This window comes from Octodon degus, unplaced genomic scaffold, assembly GCF_000260255.1.
Source record: "Octodon degus isolate 3935 unplaced genomic scaffold, OctDeg1.0 scaffold00292, whole genome shotgun sequence".
Taxonomy (NCBI): Eukaryota; Metazoa; Chordata; class Mammalia; order Rodentia; family Octodontidae; genus Octodon; species Octodon degus.
In genome coordinates, this window is record NW_004524868.1 from 1213793 (window position 1) to 1223811 (window position 10019).

The 10019-nt window shown below is 37.0% G+C and overlaps 1 pseudogene; it reads right to left on the reverse strand.

Annotated features, from left to right (window-relative positions):
• LOC101586905 overlaps window positions 1–10019 on the reverse strand; it is a 47342-nt pseudogene that overhangs the window by 3374 nt on the left and 33949 nt on the right.

The window sequence follows — 10019 nt, forward strand, 5'->3', positions numbered from 1 at the left end:
GTTTCTACTTTCAGGCATTTAGCACACAATTTGACAGGATAAATACAAATCACTAACTAAGGCAGACTGAATTTGAACCAAAAGAATTCAGGCTACCATGTGCTTGCTGAGGTAGTGAGAGACACGGAGCTGAAATGGCATGAATACATGGGCTTCTATTACTCACAGACATATGTCAAAGCAATCCAGGAAGGCATAGATTTCAACAATCACTAATAGAGTACTACCTTAGAATCCCACATCCTCAGAACCCTCCTAATCACCCTCCTAAGATCAGTACATCTTTATCACTTCAACAATATTTAGGGTGAATATTTCTCTGTCTGGGTCTTTTTTAGAGAACATCTCCTGGTAGTTAATAAGAATGTGGGCCTTATATTTCATGTATTAGCAGGATTAGAAGGATTAGCAAATATTTTGCTCTCAATGCTCACATGAACCATAAAATGATTCATATATCACTAGCTTACGGTGAAAATTATTATTCTTTTTTAAATTATATTGAGAAAGAAATATCAATTAGACAACTTCAAAACAAGTTAGTAGGACAGTTACAATAATTAATACATTGCATATTGTTGTCGTTTTGGTAGTTATTCAGAGTACAAGATGCAGACATGATATTTTGTCTAAACACTTTTAGTATAAATCTTTCTTCTTATTGAACTAAAAGAAAGTAGCTGTATATCTATCCTATTTTGCATATACAGATATATATTATTTTCACTACAAAATGCTCCTTCATTTGTATCTCCCTTTTTTGTTTAGTTTTGTCAGAAATGGGTGATCCATTGCCATTCAAATATTGTAGGTGAGTGAATTCAGCAGTATAATGCAATGTAGTCCAATAGTCCATAATAGTAGTGGGTTATCCATAGGAATGGCAATGTCAGAAGTTGTTGACTTGAGCCTTTTACATGGCAACATATTAATATAGCTTTAGTTTTTATACCTAGTGTTTACACTTATCTGCTTGATGGTTAAGACCAAGATAAATTAAGACCTATATAACAAAAAATGTAACTTTTGTATCCAACATTGTCAGCCAAATCCCCTCAGGATTTACCCTGAAGCCATGTACAGCAGTGTGAAGATCTTCTGTCAGTGAGAATCTTAATGATATTATTAGCCTATAACATAGGCATGTGAGCTTAACATCACTATCCGAAAACTATTATTCTTAATGTCATTTATTCCCTGCAAACTTTTTGAGATGTTCTCTTTCAAACTTAATTTTTAAACATAATTTTATCTTAGGTATGCTTGTGGCCCACTATAAGAAGCTGTGGATACAAAAATTAACTGCTCCATTTCTTTCCCTGAAGTCTTAGGGTGAGCAGATGGAAATAAAATGTGGATCACTGAGAAACAATGATTTCCATTGCAACTATAGCAGAACATTCTCCTCCAAAGGATTTCTCCTGCTCAGCCCACCAGCCAATAGAGTACATAGCACTGCTACCTGGTGCAGATTCATCATCTTCATCCTCCTCACTTTCTTTTGTGTAATAGGGCAGCTTGGTATCTGAGTCTTGAGTCACAGTTCCTGGTACAAGTAAAACAAGTCACATGGATACTTAAGAGTATTATGGTAAGACGGTTCAGAGAAAATCCTGAGGCTTTATACTTGTAGATAAATTACTTGAAATTCCTGTCTTAGGAAGAGGCTGGTCATGTGCTGTGATTTAGTTTACATATATTATCAAATGGCTCATGTATTTAAAGCTATGTCCTCAGTTTTGTGCTATACGAATGTGGCAGAAACATGAAGTGAGGTTGTTGGGAAATCTTAGGTCACTGGGGAAATACCCTCACCAGGATGTTCAACTTTGACCTCCCCTTGATCTCTTTCCTTCCTGGAAGTCATGAGGTGAGAAATTTGTTCCCCTATATGTCCCACAGCTGTGAAGCCATGTGGCCATGTACTGATATTGTTGAAGCTGTGAAGCATGATTAAATTTTTGTTCTTATAATTTGATTACCTCATGCATTATATTATAGTAATGGCAGGATAATTAATGTATCCTGTAAGGTTAGCAGTAGACCTGTGCTTGTTGAAGATATGTGCACTGATGACAAATTCATAAGCAGATAGGAGGGTGCATAACACACCTGCTTTGTCCAGCAGATCTATTTTCCCTGCCTTCACAAGGTACTCTATCTCTTGATAGAAGGCCTCTTCAACAACATCTTCAGTGGTTAAGGCTAAGAAAAACAACATGAGTTTACAGGCATATGTCTTACAACAGACAATCATGCTGTTTTCCAGTCATTCACTTGGGGAAATGCCTCTGGATAGCCAGTATGCATTCCTTAACTTTGTGATCTAATGGGACATAAGTAGATCTTATGATTTTAACTGTATTCTACACCGTTTTGCAGACATTATTCAGTCTCACTATCATTTTTGAGAGCTTCCTCATTAAATACAAATCCAGTTTTCCAAGTCTTTCAATCTTGAATTCTATAAGCCAAACGATAGTTTCCTAGAAACCAACAGTAGAATTTAGTCATACCTCCTTTTTTAAAGGTCACAACTAGTTCAATAATTCCCTACATACTTTCAAGATGAGCTTCACACTTAAACTCCACCTTGATGTCCTGCTCTCCATCTGCCCAGCTGAGTTCCCAAGATAATAAGGATCAGCAAAAGAAGAGTTGTCACAATGATACAGAGGATCTTATATAAGGAGAAGTTGCCAGGGACAAGGGCTGGAATTGAACTGGTGCCTGAGAAGGAAAATGACTTTAAAGAAAGGCAAAAATGCAGAGGAAAGAACTTATCTCAGGCTCTTTCAGTCCCCAGTGCAGTGGATCTTCCTGAAGTCACATATACCAACCCAAATCCCACACTAACTTGTGACAACTATTGTTTCAATCTGATTCCAAAGGATTTCCTTAGAGCAATCCTGGTGAGCCATAAGAGCCCTTTGCATCTACAAATTAACAAAACTTTTTGCTATTTCTTGCACTTGTTCACCAATTCTGCAGCAATTTTGTAAGACGTACGCTACATTCCATAGTTCAGATCACTGAATATCTGCACATCTCCTCTATTATATGGCACAGAGCAGAAGAAACACTTACTTAAAGGAGTGGAGAGAATGGTCATTTTTTCACCTGAAGAGAAGAGAAGAAAATTGGAGTCAGTGAAATTTGTTGACTGGACAACAACCAGGTCACAACTACTATCACTGCACGTGATTCTCTGCAACACATGAGGAGCTCAGTGTGAAGCCTCTCTAGACCCAAAGCACTGAGCAGGAAACAGTGTAGAAAAGACTCTTGCACACACACACACACACACACACACACACACACACACCTCCTGAAGCCCCAGATCATGCCCCTAACCCTGCTACTCACCTGAGCACATCACACCCACATCTTCCTCATGTTGCAGTCGCTATGTCCCCAGGGTGCCCTGGTACAGGCCCATAAGGAGGACTCCTGGCCCTTTCACTGCACCTCATCCAGCCAGATGTTTCCATTCCCTGGGCCAAATGCAGCCTTTCCTAAGGCATCCAGGGCAGAGCCACAACCCAGCTGCTGACACACCACCTCAGCCTCTGCCAGGCCCCAGGAGTCATCACACACTGTGCCCCAGGAGTCTTTGTGCCACACCTCCACTCTCCCTGAGCATTTATTGTCTCCACCCCTGAGCCGCAGCTTTTCTCCCTCTGAAAACACAGAAAGACCTGCTCTTATAACTCTTCTTGAAGGTAGAAGATCCTGGAAATTATGAAGAAGAAAGTGGGACTGAGGTACCTGTGCAGAGTTCAGAGTCTGGACAACTCTTGGGTCTTTGCCCTGCAGAAAAAGTGTAGAGGTTGGGATTAGTGTTGACTGGATTTGTCCCAAGGCTCACATGCTCAGGCTAGATGATGAGAGGAGGTCACATAACATGACCAACATCACCTCGATGTTGGATATTGTTTCATATGCTTTGATTTGTCATGAGCAGACCTAGGTGATTTCCACTGAGAATTCTGAGAGTTAGCTTCAGGAATAAAAATCATAGACCCAAGTTCCAATTCTGGTGGTGACATTTCTTTGTTGTTGTTGTTACTGCATGTTTGCAGTATATAATGATTACATTTATTGTGAGGAGTTGGTACATGTTCATAATAATCTTAATTTTCTGTTGTTAAAAACCTGGAATCTGCAGTTGTGTGATCAACAACTCCCCAAACATTGACAAATGCCTTTGTTTTTGTTTTTTTTTTCAACAGTCAAAACACATGTAACAGATTTCTCAATGCCTTGTTTTGCATTTAAATTTGTTAAAATTTCTTGAAATGTGTCACATAATGTTATTAGGACATGTGATTTCTCCTTTTAGAGAACTCTTTCTTTCCTTTGGGTGATACTTAGCATCAGTCTCCAAGTTTTTATCACTCTTTTTCCAATGCTGTGAGAAATGGCTTGATAAATTTCCATTGCATAAAATCTGCTGAAAATAATTCTGTTAAATTCTTACCTATAAGTGGGATGAGGGAAATGTAAATTAATGTTGATGACTTGCAATACTAAGCATTATCATATAATGAAAAAATAATTTGCATTCATTGTTCCATTTGATTCTAATGTAAAATTATGAACCAGGAATAACAGAATGATTTCTATTCTGTAACAAGGCAGTAGTAGGGGTCAAGGAATCATAGATAAGTAGGTAATAGCTAAGTTGTATGAGACAGAGATTTGCTCAAAATTGAAATGTATATTCATCAAGTTGAAATGACATCTGAGATGACACAAATATAAAATAGAACAGAAAACTGACACACGTAAATATACATGTGAAAGCAAAACAGTATAAAGAAATCAATCACATACAGAATACTTGTGCTAAAATACCGTAATTTAGCAAGGCAATGATTCTGAGAATCTTCAGAAGTTTTTTTAATCTAGTAGTTAATTGGAAAGATTCTCACCCTGACTAACTATATACAGTGATACCTGTGAAGTAAGGTACTGCACTGCATATGGTAATTTGTAATAGCAGTTTCATGCTTGGAGAGCCTGTCATTCTGGTCTTCTGAATATGGGCTGCTTGTCATGACATACCAGTTACTACTATGATGTCTCTTGGTAGGTGGTGGTTCAAAAAGAAGGGGGTGGTGAAGGAAAGCAAGAGACAGGAAAAGGAATATTGTGGGACTGTCCTGCTTCAAGGTTGTATATGGTGAGATTTTCAGACTTATGTGCAAATATGAGAAGTATATAATTCTTTATGACTATTTTTAAAATATATTCTAATTTTTACACGTTTTTGATCATATTCTGTAGGGACTTAAAGTTCAACATATCAATACTTGATGAAAAATACCTGTTCCATATTATGCCTAAGATATTTGATATACAGACAGTGAGGTTAAGCTTAACAACCTAAGTCGTTTGATAATAACAATAAGCTTGTCTTCTGGATGGTTAACAACCTAAGTTTGCAGACCAAAATTAGAGAAAAAGGAGGACTGCAAGGAAAGCCAACATTTTGGCCCTAACCTTCTAAGGTCAATTAAGACTCAGGACATATGGGAACTTGTACTGTAATGTCATGTAAATTGGTAGTGTCCCAAATCTCCTGATCAAGGAGATTATGAGACCAAAGAGGAAAGTGACTGATGATGTAGAGTGTGCCTAAGGAAAGTCACATGGAGAGAAAACATTCTCTCAGGCTTTCACAGAGAGCACACTGGCCAAGCAATGGCCGTGACTCATCCACATGGCTGACACTGACAAAGGTTCTACAATCTGAGGTACAGGATCTCAGGATAAATCCTGAGGGAATTTCACAGACCTTATCAGACCCAAAAGCTACAACTCTTATTGCGTATATCCTGCTTTACCTTGGTCTTAACCATCCAGAAGAAAAGTATAAACACCAAATATAAGAAGTAAAGCCATGCAGTTATATTCAGCTGTGGGGGAGTCAGGTCCTCAATTTGTAACACTGCCAGTTAAGTGGAAGACCCAATCCTATTATGGCCTACTGGACTCTTTTGAAATATTTTGCTGAGTTTACGCACCTATAATATTCAAATAATGGATCTTCACAAAAAAAGGGTATACAGATGAATGTCCATTTTTTATCTGTGTATTCAAAGTGGTTGGGATAGATATATAGTTACATTCTCTTAATGAATAGAATGATATGTTCTAATGGTGTTTGTAAATAGGATGTCAGCTCCACATATTGTGGAGCAATTAACCACTAAGAAGAATACATGCAGTGTGTTAATTATTTTTTTTTGCTCCGAATGCCCTCAGGGGTGGTTTGGCAGGCTGGAGTGTTGTGGGGATCGAACTACAGCATCCTGAGGCTGACAGCTTTGTGCAAGCAGCCACTCAAACAACTTAGCTAAGGCCAAGCGCCTGCAGTGTGTTAATTATTGAAACTGTCCTACTGATTTGATTTAAAACGGTCTCATTGCTATTTGTTTATCAATAAAATTATGGAATAAAATAAAATACCGTAATTTGTATATATTTCTCAAATTATCCTATCAAGGCTCCTAGACATCTCTGCTCCCAATGATAAGGACCTCTGTTGGTGCTTGTTCACTCTCAGGTTTGCAAACCTCACTACCTCTCGAGGAATGGTTTCTTGTTATAAAAAATATATGACCAACCTATGGCCTTATAGCTGAATATCCCTTCAGCCTCCATGTGTCAAAGATAAAGGAGAAGAGAGGAAGACAAGAAAGAGAGAAAGCATCTGACTTTGAAATAGTTATCATCATATCCTTTCCAGTTGCAGCTGGATGCCACCAATAGCAAATCATTAAAAAAAAAAAACTCATGATGGATGAGAGAAAAGGAGACATTGACAGAGACAGACAGACAAATGGGCAAGGAAGGGGACAGAATTAAGAAGAAAACAATGCTGAAGGAAGTTGAATCATGTTTAAATGCCAAAGAAGGAAGGAAAAAAATAAACTATACTACCATTTAATTCTGAGAATTTGATGTTTTAGTAAATTGGAACTGTGAGCCAGTAAGATCTCTTGTACTTATTTTAGACTTCAAATATCTTAGAATGAAATGTGCAGGCTACGAAACCTCGTTGATTTTTGAGCAATGCAATGTACTTGATCTTAGTGGACAAGTCATCAAAAAAATCAAATATTTTATGTCATGAAATGAGAAACCAACTGAAAATTACCTGTCCTAGAAAGCAGTATAACAATTTCTATTCCAATATATACATTTTGTGATCTAATAACATTATTATTGGCAGCCAAGTAAATTAACAGCATGGATGGCACATGTTCAAGTGCATTTATGACAATATTTTTGTAGCAAGAAAAATTGAAAAATATTGGAAATAAATAAAACTATAATGTAAAATATAGTATTTACATATTATGAATGCAACCTTATGCAGTTGCTTTTCCAATGATATAGATCTATCCAGAGGACTATAATAATTTGGTTATTGACAAGAGCCAATTTAGAAATATGTATGATATAAGCACAATATTATAAAAATAAATAAAAAGGCACCATTAAGCTGTTTCTTTCATGGGTAGACAGTGGTACTTTGCTTTGTAAACCCTTTGATTTGCAAATGATTTTATTTGCAAACTGAAGTGTATAGTAAATTTTTGTTTTAGTTTACAAACTCTGCATTGAATGACAAACATGTACTTGACCATCTTTCACACACACACACACACACACACACACACACACACACACACACACAATGTGGCCATTTTTTCCCAAGTTCATAGAACAAACTAAGTTCATGAACTAAGTGCCAATATATAGGCTCGAACATTTTTGCGCAAAAATGGAGGATCTAGTAAATGATCCTTATCATTTAATGAATATTATCTATGTCACAGGAATATGTGACTGGGTGGTGTTAATGTGATATGACTGGTCTGTTTTCATTTTTATGTTTTCCTTGTACGCAAAAATCATGTTTCTATAATTTCAGAGAAATAAAATTAAATATTTATGTACTAAGACTAAAACAAATTACTGAGAAGAACACAATTTTTTGGTATCAAACATGTGCAAATGTAGCAAGCACAAGTGTGATTCTTGCAGGGCAGAGAGAAAAGGGCAGACTGTAAGGGAAGGTGAGCTGGCCACTCCTCATCTAAAATGTCCTGTGTACCTCCAGTGCTATTTTCCAGACAGTACCAAACATTCCTGGAGACCTCACTTTGGGTGAGGCCTATTTATGTTATTTATACTCAGACCTTCAGAGTATACCCAAGCCTTGTGACTTCCACCCATCAATGAGACTCCAGTCCTCTGGAGCAAATCAGAGTCTCCTTCTCATTGTGGTAAAGACATATGCAGTCTCAAAACAACAAGCTGGCTACACATCTCCTCTCAGTTCTGCTAATTTGGCTATTTACAGAATCCTGTAACATATTTCCTAGCTATTTTTTTCCCAAAATATACAGGGATATGTTTCAATCTCACTTGTAAATGTAGGTCAAACTCTCATACATCAATACAACAACTTGTAATAGAACTGAATATATTTCTAGCATTAAATAAAGAAGATATTATAAAAGAAAAAGAGCACTGAATATGTGACCAATGAATTCTGCTGGAACAAACAGTGGTCTTACATGCTAACAGTAAGTGATGAAGTGCCAGTGAGTTAGGAGATATTTTCTGAGAAAGGAAACAATTAACTTTGAAAATGGAGGGAGACAGAAAAAAAGAGTCAAGGTGGACTGAGCCTAAATACTGGGGATAAAAATGGCATTAGCTGAAACGGGACTACAGCTAAAAGGAAGTCAGAGGCAGAGGGTGTGTGTGTGTGTGTGTGTGTGTGTGTGTGTGTGTGTGTCTGTGTGAAATTAAGCATTGTACATTGCAGAGTAAATTGTACATGTCCATTAGATACTTAAGTTAAGGTACAAATCAGCAGTGAAGTGCATAAGTTTGGAATCCAGGGCAGAATTGGGCTTTGGAGGTTTGTATCTAGGAGGTTTCACTGTGATGATAATCATTAAGCCTGTGCATCTCAGCAAGATCTCATAGGAAAGGAGTTTTGCTACGGAACAGCAGAGTATGAGGCTCATACCAGAGAATGTCTAAATCTAAAACTTGAGTAAACAAGTAGAAAATCATTAAGAACATATGAGAAGAGTATTCAATAAGGTAGAGTAACATTAAAAAGAGATAAAAAATTAGTTGATTGCTAATGGAAGGCAATGGGCAGAAGATGCAAATTTGTAAACTTGTCAGAAGAGAGAGTTTTGAGCTGAAAATTTTATTCTCCCAATAAGTTTGAAACAAAAACACCATTTATGAGTGGATGTTTGGCTTAAAAGTACTGTGTATACAAAGCAGAGAATCTAAAGTAAACTACCATGCATCTTTCAAGCATGTGCATGTCAGAGAAGAACGCTAGAAATTGGAGATAGTGTGGAATGGACGAGTCTGAACCCATGAATTAAAAATTTCTGTAATCAACTTAGACACCATTCAAAAATAATTGTGCAACACTTAGGCATTATTTACTAGTCCTTTCAAGTCTACTACAGGCAAGGAAATGCTAGGTAGATGATTTTAATTCTTTCTATATTTCACTAGACAAGACAAGGGAAGTGATTTGTATGTACTTCTCCACTAGGAATAGGATTCTAAGTGTCGGATGATCTTCTCTAATAAGACTTAGAGTATTATGTACAAACTTGAAAAAATGTGAAAAAGAGAAAATTGGTCAGGACAAAGATAAGATAAAGGTTAAGAAATTGTGTTATAAGTAGAATAAGAAATAAAGTACAGAGCAAGATCTCAAAGGCACCCCACCTACGGTTGGTCAATTATGTAGACATAGATTGAGATGGAATAGAAGATAGGTAATTAAGAAATAACAAATTCAATGTATTCAAAAGCCAAGACGTTGGCTCGGTTGTATGTAATTGATTGAGGTTTCATGTTTTTAGAGAACAGATTCAGCAGAACATGGAATTATGGGGATATTTCACGTATAAAGAAATTGAAAGGGGCTGGAGAGATGGCTCAGTGGTCTAAAGCACCTA